Below are 8,284 nucleotides of genomic sequence, written 5' to 3'. Positions count from 1 at the left end.
GTGTGTGTTTATGTGGGACGATGTGTGATATATTAGTAGCTATTTGCTGTTGTTGTTTGATTTGTGGATAATTTCAGTCAGTGGATGGATGGTTGATGGGTGGATAAATAACAGTCAGAGACATTTGTTTTGAATTTAAACCTTTAAACATTATGAGAGGGTTCTGGGTGAACACTGTCCACAGATAATGAATACAATTATTCTGTCAGGTCTGTTAGTTGAAATGTTTGTATTTAAAGTTTAATTAAGAGCAAATCTGAATTGATGTGTCCTTAAAAATTACAGTGCAAAGTCAAGTTCTTATGGAAAAAATAACTGCTACAAACCATCGCAAAGTAGCAATACAACATGAACTGGGAGGAAATTTGCTCTTGTAAAGAACAGGACTATGTCGAACTCTAACTACGCTATGTGTGAAAGTTGTGCTGGTAAGATGTCCACTCTCAAGTTAGTTGGTGCAGTTGAACTTTTGTGGTGAGGACAATGTCTGGAGGGCATTTGTATGTTTCATATCAATAGGCTCGTTCGAGATAAGCCAGGCCTGCGCAGATTCAATCACTGGCGATCGCCACACAATGCATGCCGGTTAGTTTTGTCATCCTGACTTGCTCTGACGTATTACAAAAGTGGACAGCAATAAACTTGCGAGAGTGAGGCGGCCACAGTTTTTAGAGCCAGCCAGGCGCTGCAGTTGCTCTCCACCGACTGCAAGACTTGGAACATGATGGGAAACGCCTGGCTCTTACCTGATCTAACAGCTGATTGGTTTAGATGTCGACTCAACAATATGACGTTTTAGATAAACTTTTCATTTTTGTTGATGTTTCAGAGACTTGAATTTTATTTGTCTGATTTGAAGGTTCATTCTGTTCACAGAAAACATGTTGTGTGACTGATGGTGAAGTTTAGTTGTCGAAACTTAATACATTCATCATAAACTATACATAGTCTACTGTATATTAACATGGGAGTGTTTTAATTATTGAAGTGGCCTATTTAGCATCACAGAGACTTGTGGTTAGTGAGATGTGTGGATTCATCAAAGTCCTGAATATATCTGGCTGATTTTTGATGAAAGCTGTTGTCTTGTATTTTTTGTTTCCTCTGAAAATATTAATCTAATAGTCAGACACAATTTATTTAGCCTGTGTAGGGGACGGGTCTGCTCTGCAGCAGCAAACTGATATGATGCTGATTTAATTGAGAATTCATGTAAAATGGACGTTGAAGCATGAACATAAATTACAGATCGCCTGTAAAAATCAATTAAACTGTCATAATTAAAAAGCCTGGAACAAACTGATGTATGAGTCTGACAATATTTGTAATAAATCAACATCATATTGAACAGTATGTGGGTGTTTCTGTGACTTCCTGTATGGACTGAAGGCTGCTGGAAACTGTCTGACTTCACCACAGCCTTTTTGTCACCGCCCCCTGCTGCAGCCGCCTGATCTCATCTACTTTCCAGGCGAGGCACAGTTCATTTTGAACGAGCTTATCATTTCTAAAGTGACTTAGTTGTCATTATATCAGGTATAAGAGCTGAATCTGATGGAGATGGGGATGATGTATGGCGTGACATCTAAATGAGACAGCTGCCAAACTGCAGACCATTATTCAAAACAAAGAAAACAAAACCAATTGTTTTTTAGCGAGACATCAGTGGCATTTCCAGCCATGATTGTGCCACCAAAACTGGGTATTTTAGGCCAAAACATGGTCTTTTCCTAACATTACCAAATGGTTTTTGTGCCTGAACATAATAGCAGGTTAACCACAGGGTTGTTGAAATGTTAAGTTTAAGATATCTGCCGTCTAATAATGTACATATGTTACATATCTGTTGTTTGCAGAAAGGTACAATGCCTACATTTATTGTGGTAATTGGGTTGAAAGACTCTCACGGTCCACTTACTTAATGCATGCCTACTTGAATGCTCAAAAGAAACACCAGATGGGGAGAATTCAGTGGAAATCAGGAGATGGAGTTCTCATAACAGTGGTTCAGCAATTTGGGTCAAGTGCGGACAATTGAACCATCTTGATGACAACTAAGCGAACTAATGAAAGCCACAAGATGTGATTGAAAAGACATCTAGTAAGTGGACCTTGAATTGAGAACTTTTTGTCAAATGAAAATTCTTATTGGACGCCAATGCTACTGCTTAATTCCACTTCTGCCATCTTAGCTTTCATGCACAATTTTGAGCTTCAAAAAACCTGGCCTCTGCTCTTACAATGCTCAGCCTTCTCATTGGCTAATCTGATACTGATATCGTTACACTCATATCAAACACCTTCTCAGCCGTCCTCTGTTCGGGCCAGCGCTGGAAAGTACATACTCAAAAGATAAAAGATATCTTTGGAAATGTTGCATTAAATCACAGAGCACAGGCGGCCACGCTGCACTCAGGGTCACAGAGAAAATTTCAAAAGCTTTATGAAGTGATAAATGAAGTTCACATACAGTCTCCTATAGGGACAAACCTACGACCACCGAGCTATACTTACTCTTTGTTGAAACTATTAGGCTGTGATGTATCTGGTAATCTTGTGTATTTGACCTTGCCTGGAAACACTGCCTCGCAGCTTGTTGTTGACTTTGGCTGAGATAGTGGAGACCGACACTAATGAGTATGAGTTTCTTTAAGGCCCTTGTGAGAACTCATAGACTATCAATCTAAATCATGAAGGAATTATCCAAAACAATTTTTTTTAACACAGACTTTTATTTCAGAGTGCATGGAGCCTGGATAGACATGCTTCATGACTGCAGATTCATTCAGGGCAGGGCCTGGAGGAAGGTGTTTCATCAGTACAAGGCTGGTCATTATGTCTAAATGAAGGGAGGGCATGACTTATGCTTTATGAGTCTAGTTCAAGACACAATCGGCTTCCAGTGTGGATCACTGATGCACACAATTAACCACCTACCAGCAGCTTCGTCAGTCTCCACCTCTAATCCCGGAATAATGTTTTCCTGCAACTACAAAGAGATGATCACACATTTTTCTCTGGGGGTGTTTTTAATTTAGGACACCATAAAAGAGGTTTTTATCACTTTAATGGTCACACTTTATTTCATGTCTTTGGAGTGCAAAGAATAGAAGGAAGTTACTGCAGCTTCAGATTTACTGTGACTGAAAATCATGTCCTAATATTTTGCTGGTCTGGCCTGTTTTGCCAACCATTGTGGACCAGTTCAGTGATTATTACTGATTAATTCACCTAATAAAAGAGACAGTTCTATAATAGTATAATATAATATGTTCTATAATCATTTATGTCGATAGATAGATAGATAGATAGATAGATAGATAGATAGATAGATAGATAGATAGATATAAAGGCTTCATTTCATTTTCATTTCCATTTTTATCTCTGCCAGGCATTACCCTGGAGGGGATCATGCGTTTGCTTGTTTGTGTGTGTGTGTGTGTGTGTGTGTGTGTGTGTGTGTGTGTGTGTGTGTGTGTGTGTGTGTGTGTGCGTGCGCGTGCGCGTGCGTGCGTGTGTGCGTGCATCTTTCTGTCTGCAGCTAATCTCACAAACTACTGGACCAATCAGTCTAACATTTTGTGCGCACATGTAAGACCGTATGCTCAACGATCATTACAGTTAGTAAAAACTCTGTTTTATCGATGGTTTCAAATCACCATTCACTGCTGACTCCTCACTCCTCTTAACCGGCCGGTAGGGGCCACAAGTTTTCCTGGAGGTCATTTCGGCTAAAGTTGTAGACCACATTTTAGCCTTGCTAAAGCTAACAACCATTGAAAAGTTTGGTAATATTTTGTACTGGAGCATCTGCAGATTGATTCCACACCAAATATGTTATGATCCAATAAAGGCAGGCAAGATTTTTTTTTTTTTTTTTTTTTCTCCCAGACACGCCTAACCGACTTTAGAGAACTAGTGGCGATGACGTCCATTTGTCTCAGCCAAAAAAGTTGCACATGAACACACCACAAAGACTACAGCCGATGGTCAATCAGCAAGTACGTTCTGCACATGCAGGGGAGGAAATAACTCTCCACACCAGCAGATAGTGGTCGTTTATAATCCTCATTCAAAAACAGAAACTGGAAGATTGTCTTGAAGCTAGCCAGTTAGCAAATTAACAACACAATCCAATGTTGAAGGAACAAAGCATATTTATTGTGCGTCAGTGAACAGTAACACAAACCATCACGCAACGTTTCTGTTAAAGGGCTCAATAGTCAAAGATAATAAAACAACCTTACCCCTTCTTCTGTTTCTCTTCTTGTGTAATTAGCTGAACTGCCAATCAGAGTGATGTCATTCTCTGACGGGCTCTGCTGTTCTAACGCCAAAAAAAGCCAACAGGGGGTGAGAAGGGGCAACGGTGTGGGGTGGCAGACGTTCACCAACGGCCCAACTTTGACCGTTGGCCGACTGTCAACTTGGTGTTTCAGGGCCTTAAGGGAGACATTTCCACCAGGTGCGAGTGCAACCTGGTTTTGTTCTGTCCATCGCACACCGTCATACCACAATGGTGTGACGGTATACATATACATATATATATATATATATATATATTTGTGCTTCTACCATAAGTAAGCAAGCAGGTTATGTAGTTAAATGTTGTTGTTTTTTTGTCTGTGTTTAATTGTGTTGATGATTATCTCCTATTTTGTTGTGCTGTAGCCCGCAGACAAAGTTAATATTTAGTTGAATGACATGGATCGAAGATTTCTGGCTGTGTTTTATTTTTAGTTATTAAAAAACATTCATCCTTATATTCATATTGTAATTATATTTTGCACACAGTGCTTGTTGGCAGGAAAACTTGATCTGATCTGAACAACACGCCATACTTCCATAGAAAATAGACGAGACACATATTTTTATTAGCCTTCGTGACACTTCTCGCTTCATCTCTGCTGAAATTACAAAAATTATCTACAGTGGTTACAATCAGCCTGGGCGGCCCCCAGGCATAGATCTGCATTTACTGGGTGCACTTGTCTAGTTATATATTTGCTTGTCTTTTTCAGATATTTTTTTCAGGGTTTAATTTATTCATATTTTATTGTTTTTTTTAAGTGCTTTGGGTAAGTTTTGCCTTTTATTTATTGAACAGCTGTATTTACAAAGTGTTTTATATTTAGCAGCCAGACAGGCACTCTGCGTGTTACTGTTATGTAGCTGGGACCTGTCTGATGGGTGAACACATCAGTTTTATCCCTGAGGACTGATAAAGTTATCTAATCTAATATAATGGAAAAACTGACAAAATAAAGATAAGAGAAAGAGGGAGAGAAAAGGCAAGGGAGGAATTTGGAGATTTTTTTTTTTTTCACAAACTTGTTATTGTTGTTTCTCATGATGTCTCAGTTTGGTTTGCGATTACCATTGCAAATATTCTGTTGTTTGCAACATTTCTAAGCACATTTGGCATAGCACGCTAGTGCAAAGATGTTCCCCCGAGTGCCAAATTATGCTTTTTAAGAGGGCTTGAAATGACACTCTGTGGTGATTTTTTTTTTTACAAACTTTTATGGCTTGGAACAAAGTGATACAATGCCAGCTGACTGAAGTCCCTGCTCATTTTAGTGCAGTTACAATGAAACAGGATTTGGTGGAAAATCAGTATTTTCCAAATCACTGACAATGGGCAATGAAAACAAAACTAAATGGACCAAAAATTACCGAAGTTTAACTGCTGGAAAGAAAAGAAAAAAGTTTGAACCTCATTTTAATGCAACAGTGCTTGACCTCCAGTCAAACACATTGATGGAAGCAAGGGAGAAGGATGTTCAGCATATTCAGAGCTGCAAAGACTGACCAATGTGGAGTGCCAGTGAGGAGCATGTGTTGACTCAGGATGAACATACTTGAAGAAAATTTGATTTAATCTGAAAGAATAAAACAAAAAACAATCACTTGGCTGATCTTCAGTACAGATCTTGAATTCCACCCACTCAGCACGTTAACTGTTTCGTCCAGCATTGTGATATCAAACAGCAGTTTCTCCATTAAATTAAGAAACTATCCAATGAGCGCTGCAGGGGGACTAATGATTAGCCAATCAGCTCCACAGGCAGGACAGATGCCTTGGTAAAGCTGCTTTATGTTTGGCACTGCTGTTGGGAGTAATAACAACAATAGCAAGCGCCATAGACAAGATAGACACTACCATCGAGGTTGTTCTAAAACGATGTCTCTTCTCAATATTGCCTGACATTGTAGTTTTGTTTGTGCTTCACTCCACTTAAAACACATAAAACCCCTGAAAAACCAGCACGTAAGCATGGCTGCGCAGCAGTGTGGTCTTAAAATGAAATTCTATTCAGGCGGATACTTTGGTCTCTAGTAATTGGTAAGGAAAAATTTAATCAAATCAGAGTGGACACAATGTCAGAGCTGACAGTTCTGTTGGGAACTCATGGTTAAAGTATTAAAATGGCTATCAGAAATAATGATTATTAAAAATAAGTATCAATCATTTCAAATAAAATGATATAAATTACCATATCAATAGTAAAGATTGACAGTTTCTGGCAAAGAAAAGGTTGGCATGATTCATTTTTGTACAATATCAAACAGACAGCATGTTTATTCCTGCCACAGCTCTGCGTTCATGGTCACTTGCTCTTTTCTTCATGCCCACTCACCCAGCACCCAGTCAGTAATTTTCCAGATGCTTAAATCAAAGATGGCCTCTGAGAGGGATCTCCTGCACACATTTGATCAATCAGAAGAGAGGAAATATGTGTAGTGGAAACACTGAGTATCTCTCTGATTGTAATTTGAAAGCCAAATTAGAGTGTATGCGAGTGATCTATGTTGTATAAAGGTGCCAGGTTAGAAAAAACATGATTTTTAGTTGCATGCTGGGTCTCTGTGAAGCATTAGCTAACTAACATCATCAAAGCCAGTGACCCTGACTACAAAGCGGTAGCAACAATAAAACTCACTGAATAACATCAATTCAATACATGTTACTTGCTTAGCCTGTAGCTTACTGTTACTGACTAACATTAGCTAGGCCCAGTTACATTACCAGTCAGTTCACGAATGGAGAGAAGAGTTGCATTGTTGGGCTTCTTGTTAGCCATTGTTCCTGTCCGTTGTGGATGAGTAAGGCTGGAAAGAACTGTGGCTCCTGGTGCAGTCTTTGTGGCACTGTATTCTGTTGTGGCAGGCTGGTAGAATCTGTTTGCTCTTTGTGTCCTTACAGAGTTAGCAGCCTGACACCAATCTGGAAATCCATCTGTAAAAAAAATAAAAAATATAAAAAAGGATTTTTTTTTTCTTCCTTTACCTCTGAAGGCACTGCCCGTAGTTTTTCGAATAACGGAAGTGCAGGGGCCTCGGGGATCGCTCAACCCCTTCACTTCTGGCGAATTACTCCAGTTAGCTCAATCATGTTGTAACTAAGACATCCGCTGGAAAAAAAAAAATTTTCACGTTGACGAGACGGCGTTTTGGGTGGAGCCGTCGCCATGGACACGGAGCTTGCTGTTTCTGTAGGTACACATTTCCTGGGGACACCTGCACGTCTCGGCCCCGCCCCCTCCATTGTGATTGGCTAAAGCACAGCATCGTTCAAACTCAAAGCCCCGCTCTCCCCCCCTCTGTAGCCGTCTTTCACACAGGGCTGCTGACAGATTCAGAATCTGTCTTGAGAGATTAGCCTGGCACTAACTTACTTTGTACTCCTTGTTACTTGAAACATTAGCTGGCAGACTTTGTGACTAGCTGCTGGTGCTTACTTGTTCACCTGAGATTAGCAGCGTGTACCTAACTAACCAAAAACTCTCAGCAAGCCACAGTGTAAGAAGCTGTTGCTTGCTTCTTGCTGCAGCAGCTGCCCTCCTCGCTGGGGGCCCCAGGAGAAAGAAAGAGCAGAGAGTTGCGTCTTTTTATGGCTGGATAATGTGTTAGGTCACATGTCACAGCGACCAATTTGGTTTGACGACTAGCTCGACGGTCAGAGTTGCACACACAGGTGTGAAAAATTGAGGACTGTGAGGAAACTGAGTTTTTTGTCTGTCCTTCGTCTATAAAGAACTGATGGGGCCTCAGCTGTCATCTTAAGTGGGCTGAGGTTACAGGAATTGTCGGCTTATGAGAAAAAAATGAAAAGAATCATCTGTGGAGTTCAGTGATCCCAACAATTCTGACACATATCAGGCAACTTCAGTTGCTTTGCTAGGTGTCAACAGCCAACTCATCTGACCCAGATCAATGCACAACACATGGCACCAAAGACAGCACAGTATGAAAACGCTAGCATTCCAGACATGGCACAACC

This window comes from Epinephelus moara, chromosome 4, assembly GCF_006386435.1.
Source record: "Epinephelus moara isolate mb chromosome 4, YSFRI_EMoa_1.0, whole genome shotgun sequence".
NCBI lineage: Eukaryota > Metazoa > Chordata > Actinopteri > Perciformes > Serranidae > Epinephelus > Epinephelus moara.
Note: the sequence above shows the minus strand (reverse complement) of the source record.